The following is a 13,121-nucleotide window of genomic DNA, read 5'->3' as shown; positions in this document are numbered from 1 at the left end:
GAGTTGGCTTATACCGAAACTTTTCGAAAGCTTTGCGATGGCCGGGTGCATCGAAGCGGATTAAAATGTTTCGCGACGCTCTTGATCCTTTTTGGGATTACGTGCTTTGAAGATTTGTGTATAGGTACGTACGTACGCGCGCATCGATCGACGTTCTCTATGGATCACCGGAGGAATCTTTTCTCCGCAGTTATTGAGAATAAAAAAAAAAAAAAATTTCGATGTCGTCGAGGGAAGATTCGTCGGTGAACGATATTGGCAAAATTGAAGGACGGTGGTGATATCCTGAAACGTAGTAGAGACCGTGAATGAAAATTAGACAGTGTAATAGAACCTTGGGGTTTTCCGGGTAACGTTATTAGGCAAGTTTTAAGTATCGCGTTATTAAAAATTAACCCCTCATCTTTTAGCTGCCCAAACTTTATATACCGACGCGCTACCGCTACACTCCTCTCTCGTTTGCCCCTGCCTCGTGCGCGAATGCTCGGTAATTTTTCATCAAGTTTAGGTCGCTCGGGTTACACAAGAGTAATCTCAAGACATACTTTGTATACACACCGCGGTAAGAGACCGACTGAAATATTCACGCGAGTTCAACTATTGAAGAGATTCTTCTGTACCTACTTTGGAGAATGTGACACGCTAGAAATTTTCTCATCACATGTATACATACATATACCGGCAACGTTCGCCGTTCTTCGTCTAATTTCTTTTCCGTTCCAACTGCATTTCCGCAGTTCGCTCGGGTCCGATTCGTTTACAGCGGAAAAAGAATTCCACGTGTGCGGTGGGATACGCGTTTCGTCTCGTGCAGGGAAGGGAAGCTGGGTGTTCGGAGTAAGAGAAAGAGAGAAAGGCGATGTTGCGGATCAGCGAATAGGGACTCTGACGAAGCCAATCAATGTAACCAAAACCTCCTGGGGGAATTGCATTTCGTCGCGTCGCGCATCCCCAAGCCCTCTACAATACCGCGTGGATTCGATTATCAGTTCCGTCATCTCGGTGGAGGGGAGGAGGGGGAAATTTTATATCCGGGTTCGCGACGTCAAGCTGCGGATGTCGTCACGCGTGCGGACATGTCATCGCCCAGGTCCAAATTGAATACGAGATACGAGATTCTCGCATTTCTGGATCTGATCCGACGACGACGACAATTTCACCTTTCACGTCTCGGAAGCGCGGCGATTATTTTTCGAAAGAGCTGTATAAAACGCACGTGTCAAAAAAAGTTTGTCTATTTTAGGAACGCCCGTGCTCACTTCCGTAAACAACCGAATTCCGGAGATTTCATCCTCGTCGCAGGATTACGTTGCTCTATAAGGATAGGAACGAGACCGCGAGGATATCAATAAACAGCCATAATGAAAGATGTTCCGAGGATAGATATATGTGTTTCTTTTTATTCCCTCAGTTAGGAAATTCGTATGTATACTCATATTTCACATCCTTTGAGAGGAAGAAAATTGCTAACTTTGGTAGTTCGCTCCGCTCGTCAGAAGCTCGGCGATAGTCAAAGTACGAATATAATGTAACAGTCGAAAGTGGGGGTATTACAGGAGTGTGTTTGCTCGTACCGTACATCGCGGCTACCCGCGACCATGTTTCACTTCATTCGTCCGAGTCGTGTTGTATATGTGTAGCTAAAAACTCGACATTTTCTAGTCTTGTCTGTACAAGGGATTTACCTCGAGAAATTCGAGAAATATGTAAAACGCACGACGTAGCTGGTAGCTGAAGTCCTCGAAGGATTTTACGTAGCAAATTGTCTCGACTCGCGGAGAACAGCCGCTGAGCTTACGCTTTACCTACGAATGTATCTTTTGGCAATCCCTTACTTCGTACACATTCAAAGGTTATGAGTATTATAGCGTGTAGTTCTACTTATTTCCGAACCTGCAGCAAGTTCGGATCGTAAAATCTCTGCCGGGGTATGGCAAAGAGCCGCCACGGGTAACGGAAATCACCCTCGAAACTGCAGCGAATTCAAAACATAAAAAAAAATAGCGAGATACCGTGACGTCGTAAAATAAAACACGAAGAATTATTACCGTCATCCAGCGTCACGACTTTCGAATGTCGGAAGCCAGGCAATTTTTCATCATCAAATTACGCCGCGTGACGTTGCTGAATTCTAAATTCTAGAATGACCGGACCGATGATCGTCATTTTTTTTTAAAAAACCATCTTCGAAAAGCGCAAACTAACAATCTATTTTTTATTTCATTCGGATTTAATTTTTTTTTCTGTCTTCACGTATCGATTCGGAGAGACTACACCCGCATTGAATGGGGTGGTTGTCTGGCGCCCGTCGTAAATCAAATACAAAGGAGTCAAAGTTCCCTTAAGTGAGTTCTTCGTAATGGGACATCAACGGGTTGTCTGGATGCGGGGATAGAGGACCGGTCACGAAAAACAAAAAAAAAAGAAACAAACAAAAACGATAAAAAAGAGAAACGAGAAAGTCTCGGAGCAAAAATGAATGAAAATGTATCCAACGGCGCCCATGGGGCGACCGAGTCGCGCGCCTAATGGAACGAATGAACTAATCTTTCTCTCGATTTTACTCCCTCCGTATTGCACCGCACAGCCACGGGGCTTCCAACTGTTACTGCTCACGGGGTCCTATATACGGCTTACGACCGCATGCCTCAAAAGCAGCGTCTTCCCGACGCCGTGCTGCGTTATCACCCTACATTTGTTCGCCGTTCGTGGAAAAATCCCGCAACGCACGAAACTATATCGCCGGACAGTCGAGGGGTAAAAGACGAGAAAAAAAAGAATAACAATAAGTGAACAAACGAAGGTAACACCGATCTACGAAACGCGGATTTTTATCGTCGATCGAATTAATTCTGTCTACAAATGACCGGATTTATACGAGAGATCTTGCCGGGCACGTTGTTGAGAAAAGTGACGTGAGATAATGCAGTTTCGGTACGGCACGTAGAAGAAAGTGCTCCGATAGAGGTAGCAATTTATCTCGGAGCCAAATTAATCCTTTACCTATAGGTACATTACCCCATAAGTCTCAACTCGATACCGTTCTTTTTCGCGAGATTAATTGTTAACGAAAAGCTGTATAAAAACAAAAAAAGGCAAACAACAAAAAAAAAAAAAAACGATAAGCTACACTTTTTATTGGATTCGATCGATGGTACCGGCTAGCTAGCTAGCTCACTCCGGTTAAAAAGCTTTTACAAAGAGTATAGACGCGAGCTTCCTGTCTCGAGTGAATTTTTTTCTCGTCGCAGAAATGGTTCTTCGCAGCGGTACATCTGCTTCGGTGAAAATCCTTCTCGGTGGAAAATCTCTACCGGTATAAAAGGCGCGGAAGGAGTACGACGAATACACTACAGTGACATCTGACTTCTTCACCCTGGTAACGCTCCTGCCGAGGCACAATACTCGGGAGAATTAAGACGACTTACCCGCTTTTAAAGCATACCCCGACATCGCCTGTCCCGGAGGACACGGCTTCCACAAAGACCGGAACGGAGCATCGAAAATCGATGAGGCGGGAATTCGAAATGAGGGCCAACCGATCATCTCGAGAAAGTGTACGAGGTGCGCGATATCGTCTGCCCGTCAAACCGCGTTTGCGAGGGAAGCGCTCGAATTCAGAACTTTGTTGCTTCGAGCTCCGGGTATCGTACAGTTTTTTTTTTTCAGCAAGAAACTGAATCGAAAAACTTGAGCATTTTTTTGAATCGGTCAGATGCCAGTTTCGCGCAATCGAAATGGAACGTATAACAGAGTGTGCAAAGCACTGAATTCTTCGGGAATCGGCTTTTGGAAATCCGTGTACCCTTCTTGTTCACAAGTCGAAGGGAACTACATCCCGGATCGTGAAACTGTACCCCCCGAGACAAAAACTTTCCATAATATTCGGAATTATGAATATACTTCGACGTTGTTTCTCCCGGAGCACGGTTCCGCCGGATGAGTTAGAATTCCAGACTTTAGGGAGTTGGATCTCCAAAGAAACTACATAGCGGACGATATACGAGTAGAACTCCGGTAAGTTGAGTCTGGATCACCTAATGAACCGGTGGTTTGTGTGCCTTGAATACAAAATGAACCGTTTTCAACGTACAGACTCTGTACGTACGTACATTTTCCGCGTAGATGCTAAAGTTTTCACATCTTCGCGCGGCCTCGTTTTATTTCATTTATCCTCATCGTCGGCGAACCGTGAGACGAACTCGATCGGCTCGTCTATCTCCGGTGTTATTTAAATATCGCCAAAATATGACACCGACCTCCAGCCGCCCCCGATACCTCGACATACGAATGTCTATACCGTACTTCTTCGGTATTCTCATGCGAACTTATCTCATCCGTACGCGAAAAGGTATAAACTGACATTCTAAGGATTCTTTGTGTCTCTCTGGTGTTGGGAGGAAAAGTATCGAGAATTTTCACGAAAGGATATCAGATGCGGATATTGATTTCCCGTCAAGATTCCCAAGTTGTAGGGTATGGTACGGTGAAGTTACACAACGTATGGGCGTTGTGTGAATACTTTCTTTCGTTCTTCTCGAGATTTCCGAACAATCTTTGCGATTTATAAATGAAACTCGAAACGAATCACGAAATAATCAGAAAAAATTTATCCAAAGCGACTCACCCTCGGCTGTTAGCGAAGCTTAAAATATTGCCAATGGTTCCTGAAACAAAGAAAAAAAAACAACATTCGTGAGAGGGGTTGAAAAAAAAGAAAAAACTAAGAAATTGATTCGAACGTTATCCGGAATATTCCGGCGGTTACTGAACCAAATCGAAGTCATTAGCTGCAGCTGCCCGAGCACCGTGGTTGTATAAAATATTGTACTCCTGATAAGAGTAAAGTTTGCACTAAACTTTATCGTGCGAAAAAAGAATAAAATTCGTTCGGTACGGTGCGGAGAAGGAGAGAGAGCCCGGCGTGGCAGATGCAGATACAATGTGTTTTATGGGGCTAATAAATACGCGCCACATGGCCAGGCTATAGCCAATACCTAACGCAAACCATCGCCACGTTCCACGGTGCACCCGGAACTGTCTTCCGGAATAGGTTATACGCGAAAGGAATATCGTACATAGGTATGAGGCAATAGGTTATACAGGTACATATAGCTGGTACCCCGTGGCGTTCCCGATAACGGGAGCCAACCGCCGTCAGCTTCTGCTCGAAGCCAGAAATTCTTCGGGCGTATAACTCGGAAGCGAACCACCACCCACGTACGTACGTCGGTATCCCGGGTAGGTGCTGAAGAATCCCAACTCGTATCTACGTGTATTATTAGTGAATTTGTCCTGCGAAAGGGTGCGATAATGAATATCAAGGAAACAGTCGGTGGTCGAGAATTCAGCCGGTGGACTTGGAGCCAAACGATCAACAGGAGGATCTGAACCGACGGGCACCGCGATGAAATTTTGCGGCGATAATTGGAGCGGAGTAAAATTCGTACGGCCGGAGAATCGCGATCGATGCGGACAACCGTTGAAGATAAGACCCGCGCGAAATGTCAGCGATTTTGAACAATAACTTACGGAATGCGAGACGAAAAACGCGAGGGAAAAGATGTCCTTTGAAATTAGGGGTGGTACCGGGAGTGGGCTTTCTTCTTTCATTTTTTCGTTTTCATCAGTTTCTGGATATCAGGAATTCGTTTCTGCCCAACAATGAGAGTCTTCGTCACAATGACTTTTATTCTTTCCGCGCTTGATGTTGATCACTGATTATACGAGTCCTCCGCGATTTCCGCGTCCCCCCGCGCAAGGTTTCCCAGAAAAAGTGGATAACGAAAAAGCTCCGGGGGTGGTGCGAGGTAAGTTCTTCTTTTCCCTCTTGCCGATTCTCTTCCCATTTTACTTAAATTCATCGCGGATGGAAAACACTGTCGAGTATGCGACTCGAGAATTCTTACCATAAAATCTGTCAACGGCTTCTTTATATTCAACGTCACGTTCCATCTTATGCAGCACAATGAATACCATTTCCTCGTGCCATTCGAATGGAGAGTAAGAAATACTTTTCGTTCTTCAAAATAACATGGATGAAAATATCGTAGTAAAACAAAAAAAAAAATATATAAGCACAGAAATTGTTTCAATTTCACGTACTTTGTTTCCACAATTTTTTTTTTGTTGTCCACTAGTTTTGTCATTCGACGTCTGATTATCGATCGAACTCTTTCTACATGAGACTCAAGATAAGAGGTATAGAAACAAAAGAAGAAATACAAGAAGCGGGTGGAATCGTAAAGAGAAAAAGATTTGGCGAGAGACTTAGTTTCCTTTTTTTTTTTTTTTTTTTTTTTGGAAACTCGCTTAAGCTTCGAGTTCTTCTTTTTTTTGTTTGTTTCATTCTTTACGTTGCTAACGAAATAGCGTTTGGCAATTTAACTTTCACCTCTCCCTTATGTACCTTCTTCACTACAAGAATCCAGCGTCAGGTGAAGAAGCTATAAAGCTGCCGAAGACCAACTTTGGGCCGTACGTACGAACATTTCATTTCAATCTTTTATATAATTCAATTTTTTTTTTTCCCAGACAGAAAAATCATAACGTATATTTCAACAAGTTTCCGATACGTGTCTCGGAAAAAGAGCGACGAAAATGCAAATTTTTTTTCCGCACAAAAGTTGTAACGAAAACTGACGTTATTTTCGTTCGCATATACCCACCACCTACCATGTATAATTCAGGTCCTGCAGCGATGCAGAAATGAGAAACAGGGCCGCGGTGGGCGCGCCGAATGTATTTATACGAATATGACCTTTGACGGGTAGAGGCGCCGCTAAGCTCCCCTCCGTACGTGAAAACGTCACGGCACTCCGACCGAGCGAAACGATATACCGCCAAGTCCGGGCGCCATGACCACCCCAAATGCCACTCTTGATATTCGCGTTACACATATACTCCTCGCAAGACCAACAGACGACGACGGACCGTGCACGGGGTTTAAGAATCTCATTAATTCGCCCCCCCCTCCCCCTCCCCCTCCTCCCCCTCCTCCGCCGCCGACCACTTCTCGTTCCCGATCCATTTTCCGTTTAATAATATACGTACGCTGGATGAAATTTTCATTACATAACAAGAATCATTCGATAGAAAAGGTTGGAGCAGGGGAGTGAAAAAAAAAAGAAGTGCATAGTAAAAACCGTAATATAATCGACCCTTGTGAACTTTAATTTCGCTTGCAGTCGGTAGCTCTTGAAAGTTTTCGAACTGTACAGTAATGGAGTTCACAACTTTTCCAATTCCGACTTGCGTTTGTAGTTTCTTTTTTTATTTTATTTTTTTTTCTCCTAGTTTTGGCCCATTTTTTGTAGGCCGTGTACTCGAACTGAAGGGTATACCTCAGTTTTAGGAATAAAAATTTTCCGTCAATTGAAACAAAAAAATTGTAGGCAGAAAAATATCGTAGAGAAAAAATAATTCGTTAGTCGATAAGGTCGATTCGAGTTTCAAAAATTTGGCACACTTTTTCGGGCAGATCAGGCCTCTTCTAACGAACACGGGGGGTTCGTTGACAATAAGTCGACAGTTTCAAATTAATTGTAGGCAGCGACCCTGTTTCTAGCCGGGTTATCCCACCACTCGAGGAATCTCTCGGCGTGGTTAACGACAACCCCGGTGTAGGGCTTTTTCAGCTGTGAGTCCCTTATGGCGTCGTGTTAAATACCACTGTGAGCGGTACGAGAAGGGCGAATAGAACGAGCGAGTGAGGGATGAGGACTGAAAAGACAATGACACATCCGCCGAGTGTTCGTACTGAGTACGGAGCGATAACAGTCAGACCTTATTTACGTTAAGGATATCCATTTGCAGAAGATCTCGAAATTTCGAAGGAGATTAAATGTTATTTTTGAGATACCGAATCAATCTCGCGACGCTCGTATCTTTTCATACACAGCTGTTGCATTTCGAAGAGATGACTCGTCTGAAAAGCTTCTTCTTTTTTCAATTTTAGTTTATGTTTTATTGAGATGAAATAGATAGAAGAGCAGCGATATCCGCACAGGAGCTAAAAAGCATCTCTATGAGATTCGGGAGATTTGAAGGCCTAAAAAAAATTGGGAAAAAATCTCGGTTCGGATGTAAATGGAAGAGCACTATGAGAACAAGAGGTAAAGTGGCAGACCCGGGTGAAATAAAAAGAACGTCGAGCCCCGTAATTCTGTAAAGGATTAAGCCAAAGTCCAAAAGAAAAGTAGATGATAAATTTGATAAAAATTTTTGCGAGTCCGATCGACGTACACGTCGAAGTGAATAGGTCTCGACCGACCCGCGGTGAGAATAATCTGTACATAAAAATTGACCGTGCCGAATGATAATTTCTACGATTCGATTTCGGTAATTTCCGTTTACCTAGGGCCATATACAACGTACGTACGTACATAGGGATACCAACGAACGTGGGATGTAACGCGAACACCGGAAATTGACCAGAGCGATACTCGATTAGCGGTACTTATTCGGAGCACCGGTTGCGTCAAAATACTCGTCGAAAATCTGTCGTCGCGGCGCAAAGCTATAGGCATATAGGCGTGTTACGCGTATACACACCCAGAGGTTTGGGTAAAGTCCGAACCTCCAGGACTTTCCCAGGACTCGCTGGCGTCGCTGCTACGGGGGTCGGTAAATGGAATTATCCCTCAGCTAAAACTGCCCGCAGCCGCAATTGGACGGGGCACCGGTGTTCGCTATGGACGATGTCTCGCTCCCAGTGGTTTGTACGAATGCATGCAACGCGTGAAAACATACCGATCTATGATATTCCGGAAATCTCACCGAACGTCCCAAGTTCGTTTCACTAATTAGCGCCGGAAAGTTGTTTCTAGCCGAACGCGTCGGACCCCACAGCCCGAAAGTTTCATCGCATCCCGCCTGGAGAAGCGAGATAAGATAATAATTTACCTCGAGAATTTGAAGTGCAGCTGGTGCGCGACGACCGGATGGATGATCAGTTTTTCCGTACGTGGATTCCGCAGCGTGTCTATCGAACAGGATCATCCGGTGCGCGTGGATCGAATGCGAGAGGAGATCGTATCCGCGAGGCTTGGAAAATATTAGTTTTTACTCAAAAACCGTGTCGGGCTGTGTCCGTTGAATGGAAAAAAAATAGAATAGATTCGATATTTGCTTACCGGCTTATCGGCGAACCGTCGAAGATACGTAAGCCGAAAATACACGGGGATATCGGGCTAGCGGATACACAGATCTCAAACTCCGGGTGGTTTGAGCTTCGGATTCAACCTGTCCGACGTTATATCAGATTTGTGTAATCTATCAGAACTGTAAAATCGCGTAGAAGATTTCGCCGGAGTTTTCGCTCGTCGTGTGAAAAAAACCCGCGGAATACCCGCTTTCGATTTTACATAAGTGTTTTGGATCCCATCCAACTTCCTCGAAGTTTAAATAAAAGGCGGAAACAGGGAATGGAGGAGAGCTTTCAATCGGCCCTAACCCTGACCACGATTCAACGGGAATCCAACCAACCCCCGAACGAACGAAGATAGATATCGATCCACGCGAAGAAAAAGTGAAAACCGATCGGATCTTTTTGAAATCTTTTACTACGGCGATCTATCTCGCGTCCGAACGGACGTTTTTCATCTACGTGTAAATAACGTTTACGTCACCCACGTCACATGATATTTCAACGTCCGTTACACAAGATGTATAAATTTTTTAAACGTCCGACGCGAAAGTTTTTCCTCGAAGATAAAACATCTGTTTAGAGCGTCGTTTGTTCTTCGCAAAGGACACTGAACTAAGAAAGTTGTAAATAAATGAGGAGTGAAAAAAAAGTAGAGAAGGGGATGAAAAATCCAAGATTACCTTGCGTCCGCGTTTCGCGCGTATGTAGTATACATATACACACATGGAGTACGTGGCGCTGCTACACGTGTAACTGCACTTGGCTATTCCCGGTCGTCCAGGAGGCACGCGATAAAGCACATCAGAGAGAGGCTGAGGAAAGAAAGGGGAGGGGAAAGTCGTAGTGCGGAGGTAGTGTAAGGCGGAGAGGTAGCTAGACGCATCGAGTAAGAGGAAAAGAAGAGGAATAGGGTATATAAAAGAGGGAGAAAGAACCATTGTACTAATTCACGACGCTAATGTGGAGAGTTTCTAAAGAACAGGGAAAACAATGGAAGTACTCTACCTGTTCCGGTGCTCTTTGCACTCGTCGTATAGGTTGCCGTATAGCTTACACTCGTGCCTGCCACATATGTATATGTACAGCTTCGTGTACATGCTACCGACTTTTACTAACCGAGAGACACGTGCCTTTTTTCCTCTCTCAACGTACGCGGTACACACACCGGGTTGTATCCGCGCGTTCGAACCGATACGTGTTTATATACGTTAAACCCGAGTCACGCCAATCTCACGGCTTCGCCCATTGGACGCTATACCCCTAGCGATAGAGAAAAAATTGTCAGATCAGAGAAAACGCGATATCGTTTTTTGATAGCAGTGGGGGGGTACATGTGCGAAGGGAATAAAGTTTTTTTCAAGTTTTCGCGTTTTTTTTTTTGTAATATTTTTCTTCTCCCCTTTCCACCGCCATCTCGGGCTGCCCCCTTTCCGCGCCCAACCCTCCCCCCCTTCTTCCGAGAGTGGGATTTATGCGAAGTTTATTATATTTTTAATTAGCATTGTAGTGAGGGGGCGAAATGGTGTGTGTGTGTGTGTGAAAATATGTATACGTGTGTACAGGGAGGTCCTCAGCCGGTTGGTATCGTAGAGGAAAGGGTTGAGAGGAAGGGCGTGCTTTTGTCGGAGAGAAAATAACAAAAGATTTACTTGGTCTAAAACGAAGCGCGAAGCACCTCGCGGTATTTATCTTACTTTAGCAGAGAATATTGTGCCGTACTTGACGCTGTATATATATATATATACACATTTTATACCACTGCGTCGGAATCTCTAGCTATACCTACGTAGCTGACTGTCGCCATACGAGGGAGATTATCAACCCTTAATTAACCGACGAAAGAGAAGAGAAAAATAAAGAGGGGGGTGCTGATGCTTGAAGTGAAAGAAAGAATTATGAGGGAACTGCGATTCGCCACTCGCATTGTGCATGAAAAAGGGTTTTTCTTTCTTCTTCTTTTTTTTTAATTTGTTTTGTTTTTTTTTTTGTATCCACCTGCAGATCTCGTTATATTTTACGTACGCTGACTAATTGCCTTTTCTTCTCTCCGTAACCGTGAACGAATGAAAAAACTCACCGTCATTTTAAAGGGTATTATGCCACGTCCAGTGTATCCAGTGACTATACGCATAATTAGAAAAATATTTCAACCGCGCATCAGGTGCGTTTCATCGATAATGCCAACCTGGTATCGCGTATCAAATTCGTAACGTTTTCATCTCACAATCAGTCTTCGTCCACACAGTCCTTCTCTCCAAAGGGAATATAACGATCTGAATTTGTATCTCGATTTCAATCCCCGTGCAGATTATTATCGTACGAATTGCTCGGTAGAATTGACGTGGAAGATGCAAAGGGAGGATTCGATATAATTCATGAGAATAAAATATAGAGTAGGTACAGAGACGGCTAGAGCTTAAAAGCGGCTAGGTATCGAATAATTCCTTGCGCCGTCGCAACGGCTCTAAAAAGTTTGGACTATTCATCACAGCGACGCCCGCAGGATAAAAAAAAGGGGGGGGGGGGGAGGATGGCAAAACTTCTGTATTTTACATACAAAGAAAGAGAAAACAAAAGAACGGGAAAGAAGAAAGGAGAAAGAAAAAACGTCCGGTGATCGAACTCGTGCTTCATATCTCCCAGCCCCTGCGGTGGGTGGTGGTACATTTGCATCCCCGCAAATTATTTGAACACCGTCGGGAATATTTTTACACCTCTTTCTCTTCTCCTTTTGGGGGGGAGGGGGGGTTTCCAGTCCTTTCTTCAGCTTTTCGGGGTCACGAATCAAAATAAATTCCATCGGTATCGCGATATGGAAATAACAGGGGTTGAAAAGTACGAGTCTTCGAGGCGGATTATCACGACTCGGAATTTCTTCGCGTCGCGATTCTGTCGACGAGAATAATTATGGACATTTTATAAAACAATATAATCCGCGGATACGCGATAATAGTCGTCTTCAGTCGCGCGTAGCGGCGTTGTTATAACGATAGTCGGTAGTAATTTTGTGGCTCTCGTATCTAGTAGAGTGTGATAATGACGATGATAATAACAATGCAGGTACGTACGTACAATGGCTATAGCCAGTTGTGAGCTAGTAACCGGTAACAATACACCGCGTTATAAGTATTCTCGAGTTTTGATGCTTTTCCCCATCGCAGCACCAGCCAGAAGAGAATCAACGTCGTAATGATAAGGGCGGGGACTCGGAATTTAACGTTTCGACTCGCTGCGTTTTACCCCCCCACACGTACACCTGCGTCGAGCAGAAGCTCTGAAACTATACGAGGAGCATGCCGATTTGTCGCGTGAGATTAAACGAGAGAAAAGGTTGCCGAGGGCTCGGTTAATAATTTCAAGTTAGACCGAGTTTTCAGTTTTTACAAAAGAATAAATATATGACATTCCGTACACCGTACCACGCTCGTTTCGAACAACGTGTTCTCAGGCTGCGCTTTTTTCTTTCCAATTTGTTGGTCTTTTTTTCATTTTCATTTTCATTTTATTTTATTTCTTCTCTTACTTTATTTCATCGAACGAGCGAGCGCACACGATATTTCGTGATACGCAGAATATTTTCAACGTACTTCCGCTTCGTGTGGCGCAATTACACGCGACACACCGGAGACAACGATAACGATAATCGCCCCACCGACAAGGAATGCGGAAACATACGTCCCTTGTAGATGATAATTTTTTTTTCAATCTTTGCGCACCTCGTCATCAGTTTTACAGGTAATCTTAAAATCCGTAAGTTCAAGCGTGATGAAGAGCGATGGAATTACGTTCGCTCCGGAGGAGCGACTCGAGTAGTCGTCCCCGACGAGAGAAAAAAGAAAGGAACGGGGGAAAAAATTTGGTAACGAAATGGACTTGGCGGAGCGAAAGAAACACCCTTGATGTACGTGACAAATGAGGGTCCACGTTACGAAGGGTTTTTGGATTTTTCCTTTCTCGGGGCGTGTAATACGCG

The 13,121-nt window shown here is 44.3% G+C and overlaps 1 protein-coding gene across 5 annotated transcripts in view; it reads right to left on the bottom strand.

Annotated features, from left to right (window-relative positions):
- Nucleotides 1-13,121, bottom strand: part of LOC105689124 (stress-activated protein kinase JNK) — a 90,633-nt gene that overhangs the window by 42,216 nt on the left and 35,296 nt on the right. For 3 of the 5 annotated variants that reach the window (XM_025746541.2, XM_012405932.3, XM_025746542.2), the window contains exon 2: nucleotides 4,628-4,667. The exons of the other annotated variants lie outside the window; for them this stretch is intronic. The gene's annotated coding sequence lies outside the window, so the exon portion shown is untranslated. The remainder of the gene's footprint in view (nucleotides 1-4,627; nucleotides 4,668-13,121) is intronic. 5 annotated transcript variants of the gene reach the window in all.

Source organism: Athalia rosae, chromosome 2 (assembly GCF_917208135.1).
Source record: "Athalia rosae chromosome 2, iyAthRosa1.1, whole genome shotgun sequence".
Classification (NCBI taxonomy): Eukaryota; Metazoa; Arthropoda; class Insecta; order Hymenoptera; family Athaliidae; genus Athalia; species Athalia rosae.
The sequence above is the reverse complement of the archived record's forward strand: the minus strand, read 5'-3'. Positions and strand labels throughout refer to the sequence as shown.